Here is a 12188-nt window from a genome sequence, read left to right as displayed (position 1 = left end):
TTAAATACACGTAAGGATGGATGGATAGATTTGTGATTCTGTGTGTTCTGCCTGTGGATGTATGTATATAATATATGTATGGGAAGGAATGTGTGCATATGTATTATGTATGCATGTGTATACATTATTTATGTAGGAGTATTTGTATGAGAATGAACCTGTGCATCTACGCCTGCATATATAAGTGTTTATACAAGTATTTGTGGATGTGCATGAAGTATATACCTGTATAGCGCAAATCGAACCAAAAGGCAGCAGGCCTCTGCACAGGGCCCAAGGGATGACACAGTCAGGAGAGGCAGCTGGTTGGGGACATTGTGATGGGGTGGGCTTTAAACTGTTGTGTCTTCAGCCTTTCCCTGGTGCATCTGAGGCCCATGCTCCAGGTCCTGTGTGCACAGATGAAACAAAGAGAGGGAAGTCCTGTTGCCTTGATCCCCATATGATGGAGTCCTGGGTGTGCCAGGAGCCCCTGGGTGGCCAGTGTTCCAGGCAGGGGCGCTGCTGGTGACTCTGTAGATGATGCAGATGGTTAGTGTGGCTGCCGGGCAGGGGCGTAGCTTAGCCAGTTAGACTAGGGAGTGTGGAACAGAGAATTCCCAACCATCACTACCATTGAAATGGCAAAATGGATGAAAATAGTTTTACATGTGAAAGGCTTCTGTGCACCACATGGGAGCCGCCCAGTGCTCTGTTTGTTCTTGGCCTGTTTTGTGTGAGAGTGAAGAGGAGGGGGGGGTGTGTATACAAGCGCTGCAAGGTTTCATAGAGATGTGTCTATGCTATGAGGGCTGCTAATCTGAGTGGAAACCCGACCACAGTCATTGCTAGCCCGACTAAAGGCCCCAAGAGACAACTAAGCACAACAGAATCTATTTATTAGGGGGTGTCACACCCCAAACACCCCCCACGGGAGCTACGCCTCTGGCTGCAGGTGCAGCGGAGTTCCTTTAGGGTATGGGGTGATGTGGTCACATTCTTCCGGCCCCTTATGAGGCATGCCGCACCATCTAAGCAGACTCTAACAGGGGTTAATGTGAAGACTGTGAGCCGATGCTCAGAGACCTGCCCCGTCCGGGCTGCTCTGAAGTCACTTCCAGGAAGCAATTGTTCCCCTTTCTTAGAAGACAGAGCAGGTACCTGGCCCTCTCGGGTCTCCTGTTGAGGTGGTCTTTGAGGGTCGCTGTCCAGTGAGAGTGTGTGTCTGTACACAAGTACGTCATATGTGTGTGTGTGTGTGTCTGTATATAGTTCTGTCTGCATTTGTAGGTGTTTGTATGCAAATAGGTGCTAATGTATACCTCTGTGAAGCAATATGTTTTGGGGGAGAAAGTCAAACAGTTCTAAAAATGTAGAATTCATTCCATTATACTCTATAAAACCTGTATTTTTCAGTTTCATCCATTCTCTATTTTCTTCTCCTTTTGTTTTGTGTCTTTTTTTTTAGATCTCGCCTAGGCAGCACTTGCGCTGTCTCTTCGAGACATGTTTTATTCAGAATATGGGCTTTAAATTGTAATCTCTGTCTAGCACTTCTGGTTGGTTGGTTGGCTTGCCTTTTGGAAATTACTTTACTGTGGTTGATCAATAGTGTCCATCTGTCCCATATTTGGGTGCTTGGTTCCCTCCCAGGGGACAGCACCAATTGTTACTTTTGGTTGGCCATCTCTGGCCATCTGTTGTCTTCTTGCTTGCAGACGCAGCCCCTCCCTCCCACTATTGCTGCCGTCCTTCCTGGTTTTTGCTACACAACTTTCATTTTCTATTTAGTGACTTATGTGGCAATGGCGGCATGCTGCGCTTAAGCTTTAAACATCTAAAGCTAAAGCGCAGTGTGCCACCATTGCTACAAAAGTCAATAAATAAAAAACACGAAGGCGGGCAGACGCTGCATTTCTTTTCCATTTATTTACTTTCATAGCAATCCCGGCAACCACCCTTTATTTTTAAACATATGAAGCTAAAGTACAGCGTGCTGCAATTGTTACAAAAGTAAATACCAAGAAAAAAAATACGGCAGCTTCACAACTTTTTTTTTTCTATTTATTGACTTTTGTGGCAATGGCGGCACATTGAGCTTTAGCTTTAAACATCTAAATTTAAAGCGTGGCGCCATTGCTACATAAGTCAATAAATAGAAAATCAAAGGCGGGCAGACACCGTGTTTCTGTTCCATTTATTTACTTTTATAGCAATCGCGGCACGCCACACTTTAATTTTAAACATATTAAGCTAAAGCGCGGTCTGCCGTGATTGCTACAATAGTAAAAAAAAGAGAAAAAAAATAAGGCGGCTGCACATTTATTGACTTTTGTAGCATTGGCGGCACACCACGCTTTAGCTTTAAACACCGAAAGCTAAAGTGTGGCGTGCCGCCATTGCTACAAAAGTCAATAAATAACAAAACAAAGGCAGACAGACGCTGCATTACTTTTCTATTTGCAAAGCCAATAGCTCTACATTTAACTAATGCGAGGCCTGTTGCAATGCAAATGCTTGTTTTAGGCTGTCCTTACATTCACATATTACAGATCTGAATTTTATAGCATTTTAATAATTGTTTTTCATGGTATTAGATTTCTGGTTATATAATGATCACCATTATAGTTATGATTATTTCATCTAATGTTTTTTCTTAATACAGAAAAATTGTGAAACTAAAACAAAAGAAGTTATTCAATTTCCTTGGAAGTTTAAATCATTAACATTTTTTACGTGGTGTGATCCATTTGCTCCCATGACAAAGCATGTGAGGGCATGTGAGGTGAAGAGTCCTCCTGTCTTCCGGGTTCTCAGACCGGAGAACTAGCTGGTGGCTGCATTAATCGGATTTGTAAGAGTCCAATCTGCACGCAGGGGATGGCGGAGAGGCTCAGATGCCATCAGGACAGTGACATTTAGCCTGTGCTGGTATTTATGCAGCAGCACCAAGACTGCTGGGAATTGTAGTTTCACGTTTTATGTAAGGGTCTAATCCCGGCAAGCTTAGTGCCAGTGAAACCTAGGGACTCAAAAAACCCTTAAAGATAATACACTATGTGTTAACCAGTTTAGGAATGTTTCTGAAGTGCTGCAGCCTGAAATGATATTTTAAACAACCTGCAATCTCTTGGACCCTATTTTTAGAAGTTTCAATTTTGCATTTTCTGGCTTGAAACACCCAAAAGTGCTTAGTGGACTCTTTGAGTAGGTTAGGAGGTGGTAAGTCGCCAAAATGCTACCCTTAGGTTCTAAATCTAGCTTCAGTGTGTGATCAAAGTATTTTTGATCTGGAGAAAATTACTTATGTCGCTGTGCCTGAAAGTTCAAATATGAGTAGTGAAATAAAGAGCAGATGCACAGTGTACTATCGCAGTGACAAGCTCCACCAACTTCTTGCGTGTTGTCATTTGGTCTCAACTGGTCACTACATTACTATTCTGTAATGTTACAACAAAAATGTTTTCTGTAATATGTTTGGGTGACCATGGTTGCTAGGCCCTTCCATTTAAAAGTACCTAGAACACAATGTATGTCCATGCATGACTGTATTCACGTGTGGCTCCTTATGCAGCCTTATAGCTAGCTATCAATATAAGGATGGGTGCATGTATGTGTGTGCATAATGTTTCTTCAGTGCAGTTATTTCCTTATTGAGGGTAGAAATTGTTTCTACTGCTTCCAAAAGCTGCAAACTCTGATCCTTCAGCCGTGGTAGTTGAAGTATGCATAGAGGTATGTGCTTGCTTACGTGTGGCGCCTTATGTTTATGCCTGTAGTTATGAGGCTATGTGTGGCACCTTATGTTTATGCCTGTAGGTATGTGCTTACACGCAGCACCATGTTTTTATGCCTGGAGGTATGTGCTTACACTTGGCACCTAATGTTTATGCATGGAGGTATGTGCTTGCACGCGGCACCTTATGTTTATGCGTGGAGGTATGTGCTTACATGTGGCACTTTATGGTTATGCATATAGTTATGTGCTTTCATCTGGCACCTTATGTTTAAGCATGGAGGTATGTGCTGGCACGCGGCACCTTATGTTTATGCGTGGAGGTATGTGCTTATGTGTGGCACCTTATATTTATGCATATAGGTATGTGGTTACACGCGGCACCTTGTGTTTATGCATGGAGGTATGTGCTTAGGTGTGGCACCTTATGTTGATGCATGTAGGTATGTGCTTACACACGGCAACTTATGTTTATGCATGTAGGTATGTGCTTACATGCGGCACAATGTGTTTATGCATGGAGGTATGTGCTTACAGGTGGCACCTTGTGTTTATGCATGTAGGTATGTGCTTACTGGTGCCACCTTATGTTTATGCATGTAGGTATGTGCTTACCCGTGGCACCTTGTGTTTATGCATGGAAGTATGTGCTTATACGCGGCACCTAGTGTTTATGCATGGAGGTATGTGCTTTGGTGTGGCACCTTATGTTTATGGATGTGGATATGTGCTTACGTGTGGAACCTTACGTTCATGCATGGAGGTATGTGCTTACGTGTAGCACCTTATGTTTATGCATGTAGGTATGTGCTTACATCTGGCACCTTGTGTTTATACATGTTGGTATGTGCTTTCATATGGCACCTTATGTTCCTGCCTTTAATAAAGTCTGTAAAATTATTAATAAGCCGTTGAAGGCCTAATGGGGTACGGGATATCAAGACGGCGTCATCAGCATATAGTAGTATTGGTACTGCCCTTTTATCTATCATCGGTGCGTCTGCTGGAATCTGATTGAAAACCACAGCTATTTGATTAATGAATAAGGAAAATAAAAGAGGGGCCAAAACACACCCCTGCCTAATACCTCTTCTTACATCAAAACAGGGGGTTCGTTCACCAGTTGGCCCGTATCGTACGCTACAGGATAGTTTCTCATACACTCGTGCCAAAAAGAATACTATCTCTTTGGGTGCCCCAGATTCAAGCAGTACAGACCATAAAAGAGAGTGGTCCACTAAGTCGAAGGCACTGCTTAAATCAGCAAAACATAAAAACAAGCTACCCCCTTTCACTAGTGTGTATTTATTAATTAACAAATACAGGTTCACACATTGTTCAAGAGTGCCTAGGCCTTTCCTAAATCCATATTGAACGGGAGTTAAAATCTTGTGGTCCGTTGCCCAGGTTTCCAATCTTTTTAAAAGGACCCTGCTCATAACCTTTATTGAAGAATCCAATAATGATATTGGACGATAATTACAAGCTTCAGAGCGGGAACCCTTTTTAAATAATGGAATGATTAAAGATTGTCCCCAGGATTTGGGGAAGTTCCCTACAGCCGCTATGTTAAAAACCCTCGTAAGAATTGGGGCCCATAGATCCATTTCGTTCTTGTAAAGATCAATCGGAACGCCGTCCGGAATTGGTGCTTTTCCACCTTTACTATTAATTAACCCCTCCTGTACTTCATCCACATCGATTAACATAGGTAATAAAGACCAAGTAGGATCATTGTTTGATGTTGTGGTTAAGGGCACCTTATCTGGGTTAAAAATGTTGGTATAGTGTTCGATCCATTCAGTACAATTCACTTGGGTCGTCAATTCTGGTGTACATTTATCTCTTAAAAAGGAACTGTTTACAGTTTCCCAAAAGAGTTTGCTATTATTAGTGTTGGCTGCCAGATTTAATTTGTCCCATGCATCCACTTGGAGTTCTTTTTTGTGGGTGAATATAGCTTGCTTATATGCAACTCGCAACTCATGTATGTGCAATTGGTTTCGGGGAATAGTCCTCAGTGCCAGTTTTAGTTTTTGTAATACAAGTGTACATTTTGAATCAAACCACCTTGGACCTGTTTTTTCCAGATTTTTGGTGTTTTTAGTTAGTAGGATCTTTATTAATCTGTTAATATCCGAGAAAGCCTCCAACAATGTGTCAGGGAGAAACTCTTCGCTGAGTCAGTAATCAATTTCTTTCCTACAGTTTTTAACCACTTCCTTTTGAACTTCGGGTGGGTCTACTCCAGTCCATTTAATTCTCGTGCCATTAGACCTAACAGGAAGAATATTTAAAATACAATCCTCGGTGTTCGCCAATTTGTTACCCCAGTCAAGAATTACTATGGAAATACTATTGTGGTCGCTCACTACCTGTTCAGATATCCATAAGTCAGTATAAAAACTATTTTTTTAAATTAAAATGTGGTCTATATTGCTAAAGGCATTTCGCCCAGTAAAGGTTGGACATTTAATGTGACCTTTGCTAAATGAACAGTCTAATAAATCAAGGTCAAATTTTGCCATTATCATATTTAAAGTTGTACCGTATCTACAATGGGGAAAGTGTAACATATCCTCGTCATTCTCGTTTTTGTTACTATTAACTTTCATAAAACCACAAGAGTTAATTTGAGTTGAAAGACATGTTCGTATATTAAAATCACCAACCCAAAGGATAATGGCAAGTTTACCAGAAAGTGCCAGTGCCCTATCAATTTCCTTTTCCAGTGCCTCCAATAAGTCTCCCCTGTCACTGTAAAAGGTAGAATTATGATAATTAATTAATATCAAATCCTTAACCTTTGGGAACTCCAGTCTCAATACTTGGCTATGGTTGCATATAGACGAGTAGCTTATGATTTTACACCCAAGTATTTTATTTGATATGAGCAGCAGCAATCCTCCCTTAACTCTTCCTGTTTTGGACGGTGTCGCACGTAAACAATATGAAGAGTGTCCTTCGACCTCAACCGGAGCCGTACTCCATGTTTCCTGTAGGCAAATAAAATCGTTGCTGCAGGAAATAAAGTCCTGCCAAAAGGGGGTCTCTAATTTTTTACCAAGACCTGCAATGTTCCAAGTTATAAATTATAACCCCCATGTATTATTGTTTGCATTCTTTGGCTTATGAGGGGGATCGAAGTTGTAATTGCATTTGCTGCGGTTTCGACATTCTGTGACCCAACTTCTCGCTCATTAATATCATTTATATCAACAGAAACATTATTCCCAATGTTATCATTATCTGGAGCCACCTGCTTGGGTTTTATATATTTACTAATTCTATTTCTGCTGACAACTGGCCTGTAATCTACCCCACTGTCTTTTCCACCAATTAGAGATACAACCTCGGGGCACTCTCGTCAATCGTTATCCTCCAATGGGCCCAGAGGTTGAAATCTATTATACAGCGGGATAGCAAAGCATGTAGCACGGTTTGCTGATGAGGACATTGAGTTAATAGTTGGATGGTAAGTCTTTTGGTTTCCAACATGATCACTTGCAGGCAAATATCTATAAAAGTAACCCAATGGCAATAATGTTGTATTAAAATCCCAGCTAGAAGGTGGAGGGGCATTGATTATAGATTTATACGCCCAACCTGGTGTCCTAAAATTAATTATTATGCAGTCCCCATCAAAAGTTTTTGGTGATGGGCCTATCCATCCAACCCTTTGGGTGAGTAATATCTGATCGGCCCTCATTGTTGGAAAACCACAATTTTTAGATAACCAATGCAGGGTTTTGTTTTTTAAAGTTTGGTTGTTTTCTAATTGCCCTTCTCGCAATTTGGGTACTTTGGAGAGAACAGCAACATATGGCCCGCATTCTGGTGGTAAATTAATGGCCGCTGGTATGTGAGTATTAATAACGTTTTCTATATTACGTGGCTTTCTTGCCTGCTCTATAGTTTCAATCCTTTGAGTTCCTTTACCATTTGATGGCATGATACTTTCTACTTGAGTTAATTTCATTGGTTCCTCTAGGTTTTTCCTATTATCTGAGTTGCCAGCAATAGTTGGACCTGTGGTAGAATCGACCAGTACTGAATTTGACGAATTGTTAATTGCTGAATTCATGGGGGCATTATTTGTTTTCATATTAATCTGATCTCTTAAATTAGCTAGTTGAACTTGCGATCTGTGGTTATCCAAATGCCCACCAAGTCTATGAACCTCTCTAGTCAAAATATCTATTTTCTCATATAATGGTTGGATTATCTCAGTAATTTTCTCGGTAAGAACCTCCATGCTAATAGAGCACATAGGTTGCCCGTTATCTGATGCTACTTTCTGTTTTAGCGAAGTCCCTCTTGTAACTATATGCTTTCCTTTGGCTGTCTTATTGATTCCCTGGCCTATATTTCTCCTTTTGCCCCCTTTGGCTACATTCATAGGCTGTGGGGGGGTAAAAGAGTTGGGTGAATCAGGTGTGATTGGGGTCTGAATGCTATGTGAATTCTCTGTATCAACCAAAGCTATAACAGAAGTTACGCTCGGTGACCCATCTGCAATAGTCAATCCTTCCTCCCTAGGTATATAAACCTCTGCAGTCACATTAACCTGATCCCCACCCCTTGTACCTGTTCCCATTGAGATCCATCTTTCGGTGCGATCTATTTCCTCTGCCAGTGCACTGACAGCTTTTGTTAAATATGTATCTATAGTGTTCGATTTAATATCTATTACAGGTTTTACTCGGCGTCTCAACATAATCGCTCAATATATACTAGATAGCAGTGTAGACAACCAACAGGTTTAGACAACACTAATTTGTAAGCATGTATCACGGATGGCAGTTACCTAACACACGTACAATAATACGTTCTTTCTCAATTCCAAAAATGTCAATAGGATGGCCTAGCCCGGCCTCTTCTGGCCCCTGACGGCCACAGACGGTCCCGCCCTTGTCCCGGGCTTCTCCCGGCGCGCCCCGCACGCGTTCCGCGGGCGTCCCGCGGGACGAGGTTCCGCTCAGACCTTTATGCGCCTCCTGGCGCCCGTTAGCAGCGTCGGCGGCGTCCTCGCTGTCAGCGGGGCTGCTGGGGGATGAAGTCCTGGTCACGCTATGAAGCGGAGCAAAGCCCGGCCACGGAGAGGGTCACTCAGGGGGGGACAGCGGAGCAAAGCCCGGCCGAAAACAATAAATTCAAACAAAGCTCCACAAGGGCCTCAGCCCCGCCCAGACCTTTATGCGCCTCCTGGCGCCCGTTAGCAGCGTCGGCGGCGTCCTCGTTGTCAGCGGGGCTGCTGGGGGATGAAGTCCTGGTCACGCTATGAAGCGGAGCAGAGCACGGCCACGGAGTGGGTCACTCAGGGGGGGACAGCGGAGCAAAGCCCGGCCGAAAACAATAAATTCAAACAAAGTTCCACAAGGGCCTCGGCCCCGCCCAGACCTTTATGCGCCTCCTGGCGCCCGTTAGCAGCGTCGGCGGCGTCCTCGTTGTCAGCGGGGCTGCTGGGGGATGAAGTCCTGGTCACGCTATGAAGCGGAGCAAAGCACGGCCACGGAGAGGGTCACTCAGGGGGGGACAACGGAGCAAAGCCCGGCCGAAAACAATAAATTCAAACAAAGTTCCACAAGGGCCTCGGCCCCGCCCAGACCTTTATGCGCCTCCTGGCGCCCGTTAGCAGCGTCGGCGGCGTCCTCGTTGTCAGCGGGGCTGCTGGGGGATGAAGTCCTGGTCACGCTATGAAGCGGAGCAAAGCCCGGCCACGGAGAGGGTGACTCAGGGGGGGACAGCGGAGCAAAGCCCGGCCGAAAACAATAAATTCAAACAAAGTCCAAAGTGTGTTTATTCATGTATGGAGGTATGTGCTTACATGTGCAGCACCATGTGTTTATGCATGGAGGTATGTGCTTACACGTGGCACCTTCTATTTATGCTTGCAGATATGTGTTTACATGCGGCACCTTGTGTTTATGCATAGAGGTATGTGCTTACACGCGGCACCTTGTGTTTATGCATGGAGGTACGTGCTTACACATGGCACCTTCTTTTTATGCATGTAGGTATGTGGTTATGTGTGGCACCTTGTTTTTATGCATGTAGGTATGTGCTTACAGGTGGCACCTTATGTTTATGCATGGAGGTATGTGCTTACATCTGGCGCCTGGTGATTATGCATGGAGGTATGTGCTTACACGCGGCCCCTTGTGTTTATGCATGGAGGTATGTGGTTACACGCAGCACCTTGCGTATATGGATGGAGGTATGTGGTTAAATCTGGCACCTTGTGTTTATGTATGGAGGCATGTGCTTACACGCGGCACCTTGTGTTTATGCATGGAGGTATGTGCTTGCAAGCGGCACCATGTGTTTATGCATGGAGGTATGTGCTTACACGCGGCACCTTGTGTTTATGCATGGAGGCTTGTGCTTACACGTGGCACCTTGTGTTTATGCATGGAGGTATGTGCTTACACGCGGTACCGTGTGTTTATGCATGGAGGTATGTGCTTACACGCGGTACCGTGTGTTTATGCATGGAGGTATGTGCTTGCACACGGCCCCTTGTGTTAATGCGCGTAGGTTTGTGCTTACACGTGGCACCTTTTGTTTATCCATGTAGATACGTTCTACATGGGCAGCTTAAATACATTTCTTTTTAACTCACAAGGGCTTAACATATTAAGGCTTCATAGTCTATCCTCTCCGCGTGGCACGTGCGCCTGCTTCACATGAAAGGTCCAGTGACATGGACCAATCCACCCCCCACCCCGCCTTTTCTCCAACCCCGAGACAGTGGGGGTCTTGTGTGTGCTGCTGCCTCGACGACGGACCTGTAAGGGCCCGAGTGGGACATCGTGGCCCGCACCAACCTCTTCCTCCTTGCGGATTCTTTGGCTGCGGTAAACACACAAACCTTCCTGGCCACGCAGCGAGGCAAGACAGGGAGGGGCCTTGGGTTCCGCCCAAGAGCAGCCCCAGAGTCCAAGGGCCCCATGGGAATGCGAAGAGCAGAGTAAACATTGCTCTGCTCCAAAACAGAAAACGCTGCTTGGGATGTCCCGGCTGCGGCTTTGCCGTCCACATCTGACTCCGAGGTGCAAAGAAACGATGGATTCAGGCCCAGAGCTCTGTACTGGGGGAGTGTTTGACATCGCGCCGCATTCCGTCCATCAATGGTTCTTTTTGCATGTGCGGCTTTGCAATCTACATCTGACTCACCGACGTGGGGCGACGGCCTGGAAGATGCAGTCAGGGGACCGGCAGATGCCCAATCTTTCACCAATGACACTGATCATTCTGACAGTAGCGCCAATCCCACTGTCGTGGACCATGATGACTCCCGCCAACCCAACCCAATGCGGATCCGTGGTCCATGATCTCTGCACTGCATGCCCGCCCACCCTAGGGTGGGATCATGATGGAAGATCTGGTCCTGCTGCTGTCTGCCTCCTTACTTGTGCAGAAGATCGGCCTCAGAAAGGACTCCCAGCAGGTCGATGAGACCAGAAGTGTTCCCTTCAGGGATCGCTCCGCAGACACAATGGAGACTTGGTGTGAACAGCGACAAAGTACAGGTGAGTCTCACCCAGGAAAAGCGACAGCAGTGCTTGATTTGAGCCGGTGGTTTCCAGTGCTCGGCACCAGCACTAAACTGTCTTTACCGGCGCGTGTGACAGTCTGTCAGAAGGTGGCGCTGTCTGGCTAATTTAAAGGTGACCACAACAATAGTTAATTATTAATTCAATATACATTAAAAATGACTATTACCTGATGCCAGTGCCATTGTTACAGCTTTGGGGGCCTGCAAAAGTCTGAATTATCACACTTGTAGGCGTGTGATGGTTAGTAGTTGTGTTATTACTATAATTGGCCACATATCAGGGGCAATGTGTGATGCACGCTGCCGTGGCCTCCTGACAAGAGCCCTGGCACTTATTATTTTTGTAATCAAGCACTGCAGCCGTGCCTTGTGAGCATGCTCCCCTGCACCAGTACTAGGTGGAGACCTGCTCTTGTCATCACCTGGGCCCCGTATCCCCCTACGGGCAGGGTGTGACCATGGGCCTAAAACCAGTCTTGCAAGAGAGTTTAGGAAAAGAGTTGCTGATCCATACTGGAGGTCTCCACTGACCCTGCCGAGCTGTGCAAAGTCCATGAAATCACCAACCCCTGCGGCCTAGATCCTGAGCTCCTCGTCTGAGACCGAGAGGTTTCTTTGGTGACCCATCTGGAAAAGGACCACAGATACTCTCTGTAGGGCTAAAGCAACTTCCAATACCTTTTATTCTCAAGTGAACTCCCCGTGGACCAAAGGACCACAGATCCTGCTGCCGTTGGGTACCGCAAATTCACTGGAATTGTGACTGTATCTAGAAAAAGAAGACAGATAACTCCACTCTTTACCAAGATGGATCCGCTTTGCATTGGATTTGGCATATTTCTGAAAATAACCATAGTCTGCAGTCACTCCAGGAGAGACTGCAGTGCCAGGATACCCTCTCGGGTGATAGTGCGG

General features: G+C 45.1%; 1 protein-coding gene across 3 annotated transcripts in view; it reads right to left on the bottom strand.

The window, feature by feature from the left end:
• Positions 1-12188, bottom strand: part of RARB (retinoic acid receptor beta) — a 1132713-nt gene that overhangs the window by 313571 nt on the left and 806954 nt on the right. The gene's annotated exons all lie outside the window — the stretch shown is intronic.

The sequence above is a fragment of the Triturus cristatus genome, chromosome 10 (assembly GCF_964204655.1).
Source record: "Triturus cristatus chromosome 10, aTriCri1.1, whole genome shotgun sequence".
NCBI lineage: Eukaryota > Metazoa > Chordata > Amphibia > Caudata > Salamandridae > Triturus > Triturus cristatus.
Note: the sequence above shows the minus strand (reverse complement) of the source record. Positions and strands in the feature narration are given on the sequence as shown.